The sequence below is a fragment of the Camelus ferus genome, chromosome 21, assembly GCF_009834535.1.
Source record: "Camelus ferus isolate YT-003-E chromosome 21, BCGSAC_Cfer_1.0, whole genome shotgun sequence".
Lineage (NCBI taxonomy): Eukaryota > Metazoa > Chordata > Mammalia > Artiodactyla > Camelidae > Camelus > Camelus ferus.
This window is the reverse complement of record NC_045716.1, coordinates 5,440,039-5,449,392: the sequence shown is the minus strand read 5'-3', so window position 1 is coordinate 5,449,392 and position 9,354 is coordinate 5,440,039.

Below are 9,354 nucleotides of genomic sequence, written 5' to 3'. Positions count from 1 at the left end.
ACCCGATGGGATGTGGTGACATCTGGTTGTTGCCAGTGGTGAGGGGAGGCTTGACAGTAACAGCAGAATGGCCCGAGGTTGGCTCCGAGGGCCCATGAGCTCCCTGAAACTGAGTGGAAGACACTGCATGTGTGCACAGGCAGTTTTTCTGGAGCAAAATTGGGGCTTTTCATGGGTTGTCCAGATGGAAACAAGCATGCCTCTAGAATAATTTCCTCAACACCTTCCAGATGCCCCAAAGCCATGATGGACTGCTCTGAAAGATCAGTTTCCATCCTCTCCTCTCTCCTTGCCATGGTTACTACTCCAGCCCCAAATGCTCCCTCCCTGCCACCTAGGACCAGAGTCCTACACACAACCTGGATGTTTAAAAGGCATCTCCCCTGAACACGTCCAAACCAGAACTCTGGATTCACACCCTACCACTCCCCCAAGCCGCATTCATCCCCCAGCCTTCTCTAGCACAGTTAATCTGCTTTTTTATAAAGAGGGAGGACATGTAATAAACACTGAGTTCAAATCCCAGCTTTCCCATTTGCTAGCCATGTGAAATTATGCAAATGGATTAAACTCTCTGTGCCTCAATTTCTTCTTCTGTAAAATGGGGACAATAATAACACCTAGTCCATAGGAGTGTTGTCAAATTTAAACAGCTTTAAAATATGTCAAGCGTTCAGAACAGTTCCGGGCTAAATGCATGTGAGGAATTGTCATTCTTCCAGTGGCTGGGGACAGAACCCTAAGAAGGAGACTTCATGTCGCTTTCCCTTACATATCACATCCAGCTCCATCAGGGATTCCTGTCCATTCCCTCTTCCCATCCATATCCCAAATCTGACCTCCTCGCCCCATCTCTATTGCTACCAGCACAGTCTAAGCCACGTCGTCGCTTCCGATGGCCTCTGAACTGGTCCCCCTCCTCCTGTTGTCACCATTCTCCCCACATCCGTAGTGGCAGCCAGAATGATCTCTTAAAAGTGTAAATCAGATCATCTCCCTCCTTTTCAGACTCAGAACACAAGCCACAGCCCTTACTGTGGCTGACACCCCCGTCTGTTCCGGTGCATGGCCACCTCATCTCCTGCCACTCCCTCGGCTCTGAGTGTCACTTGATCCCTCCTTTACCCTTGTCCCCTCTGCCTAGGATGATGCCAGAGACGAGGGGGTGAATCAGGGGCTGTTTTCCGAGGGTGGTGAGGGGAATTCCTCTGAGGAGGTGACATGTGGACACACCCGAATAACTGGTGGAGAAAGCCAGGCAAACACCTGGTGGGAGGAAGCCTACTTACATGCAGGTATACATACTTGTCTTCACAATGACCTGATTTTCTACAGGTGGTGCTCAGGGAGGCTCCCAAACCCCTGCAGGGAGGTATCCAGAGGTTTAAAGCAGCCTCAGGCGTGGGGAGGCAGACCTGGTCGGCTGGAGGGGTCCTGCTCTGCGCCAAGCACCACCTTCCTATCCCCACATCAGCCAGAGGGCAGTGTCGGGGCTGGTGGGTGGAGGACAAGCCCGGGGGATTCAGGTGTTCTTGCCAGGCTTGAAGCAGCATCCTCAGGGCAAGAATGAAAACACAACAGCCTCCCCTTCTCTGAAGCCTGGCTTCCCCTCTCTGAGCCTTCCTCTACCCCACGGGTGGGGGAAGTCCCCAGGGGAAAATATCCCTTTGCTTTCCCGAGGCTGAAAGGGAAGGGCACGGAGACCCATGGGAGAGCTATCCTGGCTGAAGGAGGGGATGCAGTTCCCTGGGCAGCTTCCCCTGGATTTCAGGGACTGAGGTTTAAGGACAAGGGCAGCTCAGTGAATGAATGAATGCTTCTGAGACATGTGTAGCCCAGGACCCCAAGACACAGACTGGTGAGAGTCCCGCAGGCCTCTGGCTTCTGCCACAGCCTGTGAAGCGGTCGGTCCACTGGCCCAGAGCAGGACACCGGGGGAAATTTCAAGCGCCGCCGAAACAGTAGATGTTACTGTCTTCGTCGGCATTGTTGAGATTACTACCATGCCGGTTTCTTCTTTTGCTAAAAGGGGATTCGTTCCTGGCACAGGAATGATAGCAATCTCACCCCGCGCTCCACTCGGCGCCAGGCATTGTCCTTAATGGTCTTGGTGTCCGGCGCGAGCCGCGGGAGGGCGCCGCGGTCGTAGGGGTGCAGTTCCCGAGGCGCCCACTTGGTGGCGCAGGCGCCCACTCTGTCGGGAGCCGGGTGCTGGGGGAGGTGCGCTGACCTCGGGGAGAGGGGTCCTGGGAAGAGGGTGGAGAGGACCCCTATCTGTGACAGAGGAACCCCACGTCACAGCCCCGACCTGGGAGGTCCGCTGCGTCCTCACCCGGGCTCGGGTTCCGACAAAGGCCTTTCCTTTGCTTTCCAGAAACTTTCTCCTTGGGGATCCGCATCTCGAAGAGCAGGCTCCAAGGTCACAGGCTTGGCCACAGATCTACTGGAATAGGGGTAAGGAAGTTTCTGCGGAGGGGGGAGAGGGGAGGGGAAGCTCTTGCAGAGTGAAATGAGGAAGCGCAGGGTAGTCAGTGGTCAAGGCCAGACCTGTGGTCAGCTTTCTTGGTTTGATAGTTAACCAGCCTGCTGGGACCTGACCTTGGGGTTCTAGTGCAGATGCTGCGGGGGAATGGGAGGCTCTGCCGGGAGAGCGGAACCAGGCCGGGACTGGGGAGGGTGGAGAGAAGTGGAGGGGGCCGGACTAGACACCTTGTCAGGTAGGGCCCAAGCCTGCAGGAATGAAGTGGAGCCCCCCTCCATCACCCCAGCATTTCCTCTCCCTCATCTCCTGGGTACTGTTGTTTACAATTTTCTCCGGAGGTTCTCAGATTCTTGTGGGAAACTACCCTCTCACCCTACTCCTGACTTGACCGTTCTTCCACATCTGGGCAATGCACCATTTGCCCAGTTAGAATGTACTTGTTCCATGTGAGAAACAAGCGAGGAGCAAGGCACTGGGGGTGGGGTGGGGGTGAGGGCGAGGAGCGAGGCACTGGAGCTTTCTGGAACACTGTCAGGGGAAGCCAGGAAGTGGACCTGGAACGGGCACCTGAGGATTTCCGGACACCTGGAGTGTACACCTTAGGGCACAAACCCACATCTTTGGCACAGCCACACGACACCTGGGATGTTTCTCCATGGCCTGTGGGGACCCAGAGTTTCTTGTCTGTCCTGGGAGAGGGAGCTGGAGAGACATCAGAATGACATGCCCCCGGGCTATTTGTATAAAATGCAGATTCCACCTTCTCGTTCTCAAAGGTTCTAATTCCGGGAGATGGCCCAGGAATCTGCATTTTAACAAGCACCCCCAAGAGCTTCTGAGCCGCGGTGGGTTAGCCGCACTTGGAGAGATGTCGGCCAAAGCTCTTGGGCACTACTGTCCCACAGTGAGAAGCCTGGAGTCGGCAGTCCCTCCTTCCTTTCTGGGCATCCCTCTGGCTTGCTGTGGCTTCAGGCTCGGCTCCTCCCAGTCTGTCCCCTGCCCTCAGCCTCTTCAGCTCTCCAGGCCTGGTGTTTCCTTTTTCCTTTTTCTTTTTCCCGACCTCACTGGAATGCTGAGCCCCTTCTTTCAGAAGGTAAGCTCTCTATTGGCATCAACCTGGACCTTTAGGACGCCTCAAACAGTTGTGCAGCACTGGGTAAATTCTGCAAGGCCTGGCGTGTTCATCTTCTAAGCCATTCTTGGAGAGCCTGCACCCTGCAGCCACTTCATTTGCTTTTCTTAAATGGTTCTGATTTGAGCCTAAACCACCCCCTCCACTCCCACCCCAAGTCCTTGAGCCTCCTGAACTCCTGCCCTCTGGGCTATCCATCACAGTTTCTTTCATTCTTTTTAGTCCTCATGGAATAAGAGGGGCCAAAGAAAAAAATGTTCTTTAACAAAAGTTAGAAAATGTCTAAATTTCTTTATCTCCTGGAAGAACTTAAAGTAACCACATTTTTCTGGGATTGATTCTCCCCACCCCTCCACCCACCACCTTCTATCATAAACATAGAAAGTTGGCAGATAAATTATACAGAGAGTCAGTCCTCAAAGTTGGGCTTTTCCTTGTTGCATTAAGAGCAGCATTTTGTAATTGTCCAGATAATACGAGGGACAGTACTTGTGAGAGTGAGTCAACAGCAGCTTCCCTGCTGGTGTCTGCCCTCTCATCGCCCCGTGGGTGGACGCGCAGCACCAGGAAGGGATCCTCGCAGAACATGCGCAAGGTGGAAAGGCTGCGGGCTGGCGCCGGGAGGGCTGCAGGGACAGAAAGCAGTAACGAGGCCGGACAGGCCCGTTTTTCTGCACCTTTGAGCAAGAAGTGGGAAATGGAAAGTGGTCTCTTTCTCTTCCCAGCAAATATGGGGCCTTGCTCAGAATTTCCTCCGACTTTGTGTCCCCGAGACACTGGCTGCCCAGTTACATGGAGCCGGGTCCGGAGAGAAACTGCTGGTGGGGGTTGAGGAACGTTCTCTCAGCTCTGTGAGGGCAGACAGGTTCTGTGTGTGATGACAGATCCTGGGGAGGGTCCTAACTGAGTTCCAGATTCATCTAGAACTCTCTGAAACTTTTATTTTTCTAAAATGTTTGTCACTTTTAAAAAATTGTATTTTGAAGTTTGATTTGTTTTCCATTATTCAGGGGTGCTTCAAGAAAGCGATAATATGTGTTCTTGTTGGGTCCTAGGAGGGTGCTTAACTTGCCAGAATCTTCTCAGCTGTAGCTACAGAAACAGCAGTTAGTTTTGTTTGCTAACCACGTAGAACCAGCCATCTGAGGACCCCGCAGGCTGGGCAGGACCCCCCGCCCTGGGACCAGAATGGGACCACACCTGGTCCTCCAGGCAGCTGCTGGGCTCCAGGATGCTGACTCTGCAAGATCTGTTTTGACCACGTAAGTGCCAAGTGTGTGATTCCCACTTCTTAAGTGGCCCCATTCTCCCTGAGAGGGGCCCGTGTCATTGCCTGTTTACAGAGGAGGAAGGCGAGGCTGAGGGAGGCTAACAGCCTGGCCCCAAGTCACAAGCCCCTGCTGGATGCGCACCCGCCCACCTGGGCATCCCAGGAGCCCAGAGCGCCAAGGGCTTCAGTTAAGTGTGTGTGCATGCAGAAGGGCAGGAGGGGTCTCGGGGGTCAAGACCAGTTGTGATTCACAATCCAAATTCTGTCCACTTCATCAAAATCCAGGCCAATGATCTTTCACTTTTTCATTGAAGACCTTAGAAATCTGCTTCCCTGTCTTCTCTGCTTTAATTCTCTGTAAGCCAACCATCATTTCATACCCTAAACCAAAGAATAAACTCTACAGTGATAAATAAGAACATTAGAAAGGACAGGCTCTGGTCCACGGGGAAGACAAGCACCTGCAGGACAGCTCCACAGAGCCTTGGAGGTCACCATGAGGCCATCCCAGTACCACATTTTCAAAATAGACAGAGAAAGTGAGTGCTCCTGCTCTGATTTGTTAGTTGTCATAACACCAAGCAAGTGACAGAGGGGACGACTGTGGGCCAGACTTGGAAGGCACCCTGTGTCATGTAGACACAGTCCAGAGCAGCCTGTTTCAGACAAAACGTCTTGCTTCTGAAACTCTTGAAACCTTCTTGGCCCTTGGATGGGGCAGAGCTCACCCGGACGCTTCCGAGCCCACGTGAGCCCACGTGGTGGCGGCAAGGAGCAGGAGCGGTGGCCTTTCAGGGGCTGTCTCCTCCTGGAGGGCCAGGCAGAAGTGACATGGGCGCAGAACAGGTCTTGCCAGGGTGGTTTTCCAGACAAAACTGAAAGAGAAAAGATGTCTAAGAAAATGCATGAGGCGACTGACGATGACATAAAATAAAAAAGTCATCACAAATTCTCATGAAAAACATGATGGACCGACGTTCCCCGACTTCATTTGAGACCGCACCCAAGCTCGTCTGCCTCTTTGACCTCACCTGGAGTTCTGTGACGTGCACCGTGGTATACACCATGGTATTCGGAACAACCCACTCGTATTTGGCTGAACGCCTTTCTCCAATACCCACTGTGGGTTCAGAACTGTCTCTTCACTGAGAAGAAAGCTCCTCCTTTAGATCCAGGCGAGGGGGTCCTGGTCCTGGCGCAGCACTCTCATGGAATAAGCCCACTTCCTCCCTTCCAGAATATTCTCCAGGTACTCAGGGCCACACAGCCCCCTTTACAGGCCTGTCTTTCCTGGATAGACTGTTTTGCCAGTCCCTGAAATGGCCAAGGAGAGTCCTGCAGGGGGTTGGCTTGGACACAGAGCTGGGTGTCCACGTGCCCCATGGGAGAGCTTTCCTGGCACCGGACCTGCTGGAAGGAAAGGGGGCTGGACTGCAGACGGGGCACCAGGACCGTCTACCTGGGGCACCGCGTTCTAGTGCAGAGTTCCGAGGAGGCCAGGAAGTCTACATTTGAACTGGACTTCCCAGCCTTGTGTTGCTCTGAGAAACTTAAGGAAACAATTAGATAGAGGCACTTTCTGGGCAGAGGTTGCCTGGCTGGAGTGGAGGGGCGAGGGGAGGTCTCCTGCACGAGGACTGTGGGCTGCTCTCGGTCTCTTCTTCTAGGCCCCACGGATGTTCGAGGCGCCCTGAGTGTGTCCTGTCTAGCTCAGTCCCTGAAAGCTCTGTTGAATTCTCACCCTGCTATAGCTAGCAGTTATTTGGAGCTAAGAAATGAGTCGCCAAAATAATGCAATGCCTAGCTAAGCTTCCAGTCAAAATTATGGGGACTTTCTAAAGAAATAAGTTACGAAAAATGAAGTGGACACTGCAGGTCCCTTTAATGAATTCAAAGACTCTGTTCCAAGATGGAAATAATGTTAAATAAGGGCGTTTAAGGCAGGGGAGGTGGCCAGGAGAGAAAGGAGACCGACGCTGAGCTGAGACTACACCCAGGCTCTATCTCAAATGCAAATGTGGGTTATGTGTAGCAAAATTCTGTTTGTTGCTCTGTGAATTTAAAACACAGCACAGCTGCATTCTTTGAGATGCCGCTAACTCACAGCGTGGGTCAGTGTTCACGGTCAGGCTGGGCTGACCCTTTCTTCTATGCTATTTAAAAGACAAGATTTATTAAGAAAATTGAGGACAAGCAAGAGTGCAAGGGGAATGTTAGGTTTCATTAAGAAATCAGCTCCTTGTCTAGCACAGGAAACTATGTTCAATACCTGGTAATAACCTAAAATGGAAAAGGATTGGAAAAAAATATATATATATGTGTATGTGTGTGTGTGTATGTGTGTGTGTATAACTGAATCACTTTGCTGTACACCTGAAACTAACAGAGTGTTGTAAATCAATGGTACCTCAATTAAAAAAAAAATCAATTCTTTAAAGGATTTTAGCACCATGATTGTTGGCACTTAAAGAGTGTTGTGAACTGTAAATGAGTCATCCATTCTTTGAAGGAGGCCTCCTGCATTGCTGAAAGGCAGCAAATTGCATTTCCTCCTCATCCAGTCTAACAACAACAGGTAATATCTTTCAGGTGTTCACTACCTGCTAGGTCATTGGTTGAGTGCTTTCCCAGCATTTAGCCCTCACTACAAGCCTAAGAAGTGTTGGGTACTAGTATTATGGCCATTTTACAGATGAGGAAACTGAGGTAGCTAGCGAAGAGGCCAAGGGCCCTGCCCAAATTAACCAGCTAAATACTAGGGATACAAAGATAGGTCCCATATGCTCTCTGCCTTTAGGAGGTTTATTGCCTAGTAATTTTTTTTAATGTTGTAAATTTTCTAATTTTAATAGGCTCAGACCAGCTTCATCTTCCAACTGATCTGAATTCAGTGGGTTTCATTCAAGTAAAACAATATGAGGTATTTTTTTTTAACCATGCATTGTTATTGTCATGGATTATAATAGGAATGAGGGGGAAAACTGTCTTATGGCCTCTCCAGTCTTCACTTGGGAACCTGACTGCCGGGAGAACATTCTCATTTCCAGATTGGAATGTGGTATGTGTTATGCTTGAACGATGACAAAAACAGTGATGATTCTGTAACAAAACCTCAGGGAGGCTATTAACAAGTTGGCATATCTAATTCATGTGGAAACGCTCATTTTATTTATCCGAGAACTGCACTGGCACTCATTTAATTAAGAATCTGGTCCCGTGGAAGGGCGATTTTGTGAAGTTCATCATACTGCGGACAGACATGAATTCAGACGCAAAAGAAAGCTGGTTACGCTTCTCAGGGACAGCTTATCTCCCTTTGACCCTCCCATTTCACATGGTTTGAGAGCTGCTTAACAAAGGAACGATATAGTTATGTTGTATCATTTTATAAGATTTTTAATGGCGAATTCATCTAACTGCTAACTGTACCAGGCTTCTGAACAGCTAAAAAGGAAAATGCTTCCAAATTTGACGCCAGCTAAGGAAACTGTCTCTGTGTATCAGAAGGCAGGTTGACACCTAGCAGCTTTCTCCGCTGTAAATAAAGCGTTGGTGTCATCTAATCTATGGGATAGGCGTTAACGAAAAACTTGAGGAAGCAGGTTTGAATGAGAAGGGATCTGAGAAAAGCAGAGAACGGGAATCAGATGGAAACTGGAAGGGGACAAGGAGACTGGAAAAGATGGCAGAGGAGGACACCCAACACCCCCACTTCCGCCAGGAAGCGCTGCTCACCTGTCGGAGCCCTCTGTCTGCTGATCTCCCACATCCAGGTGCCGGGAGCAGGTGTGTCACTGCCACGGCCCAGCCTTCCTAAGCCTCCTCACCTCCAGGTCTGGATTCTCTGGTCCAGAGTAAGCGTTTTTTGAGCACTAATTATGTGCCAGGTGCTGGGCTGGGTTGGGGTCACACCCATTTACAAGGAGAACAGGTCCCTGACCTCTAAAGCTGATGTTCTGGTCAGAGGAGACGGTCGTAAACAAGTAGATAAATAATTGTGGGAGGAGATGCAGATGGCGATTTGTGCTGTGATGAGAATCAAGCAAGGTAAGGGGATTGAGTGTGATGGAGGGACAGGAGGGCTGTTTAAACAGGTGATTAGGGAAGGTCTCCGTGAGGTTGTGACATCTTAGCAGGGAAGGAGTGGGCCGGGGAGCTCCAGGGGAGAGCACTGCCGACAGAGCAAGTACCAGGGCCCCGGGGCAGGGAGGAGTGTGAGATGAGCAAGAAGGTACCAGATGTAGCTGAACTGGAGAAGGGGAGAGAGTGGAAGATGCGGGTGGAGAAGTTACCCAGGCCAGATCCTGTGGTCTTCTAGGCCAAACTCTTGGATTCTCTTCTTTTTTTTAAAGAGTGAATTCTATTATACATAAATTATACCTCTAATTTGATTTTGTTGGCTTCTTTCTTTTTTTTAAATGGAGGTACTGGGGACTGAACCCAGCACCTCATGCATGCTAAGCACGTGCT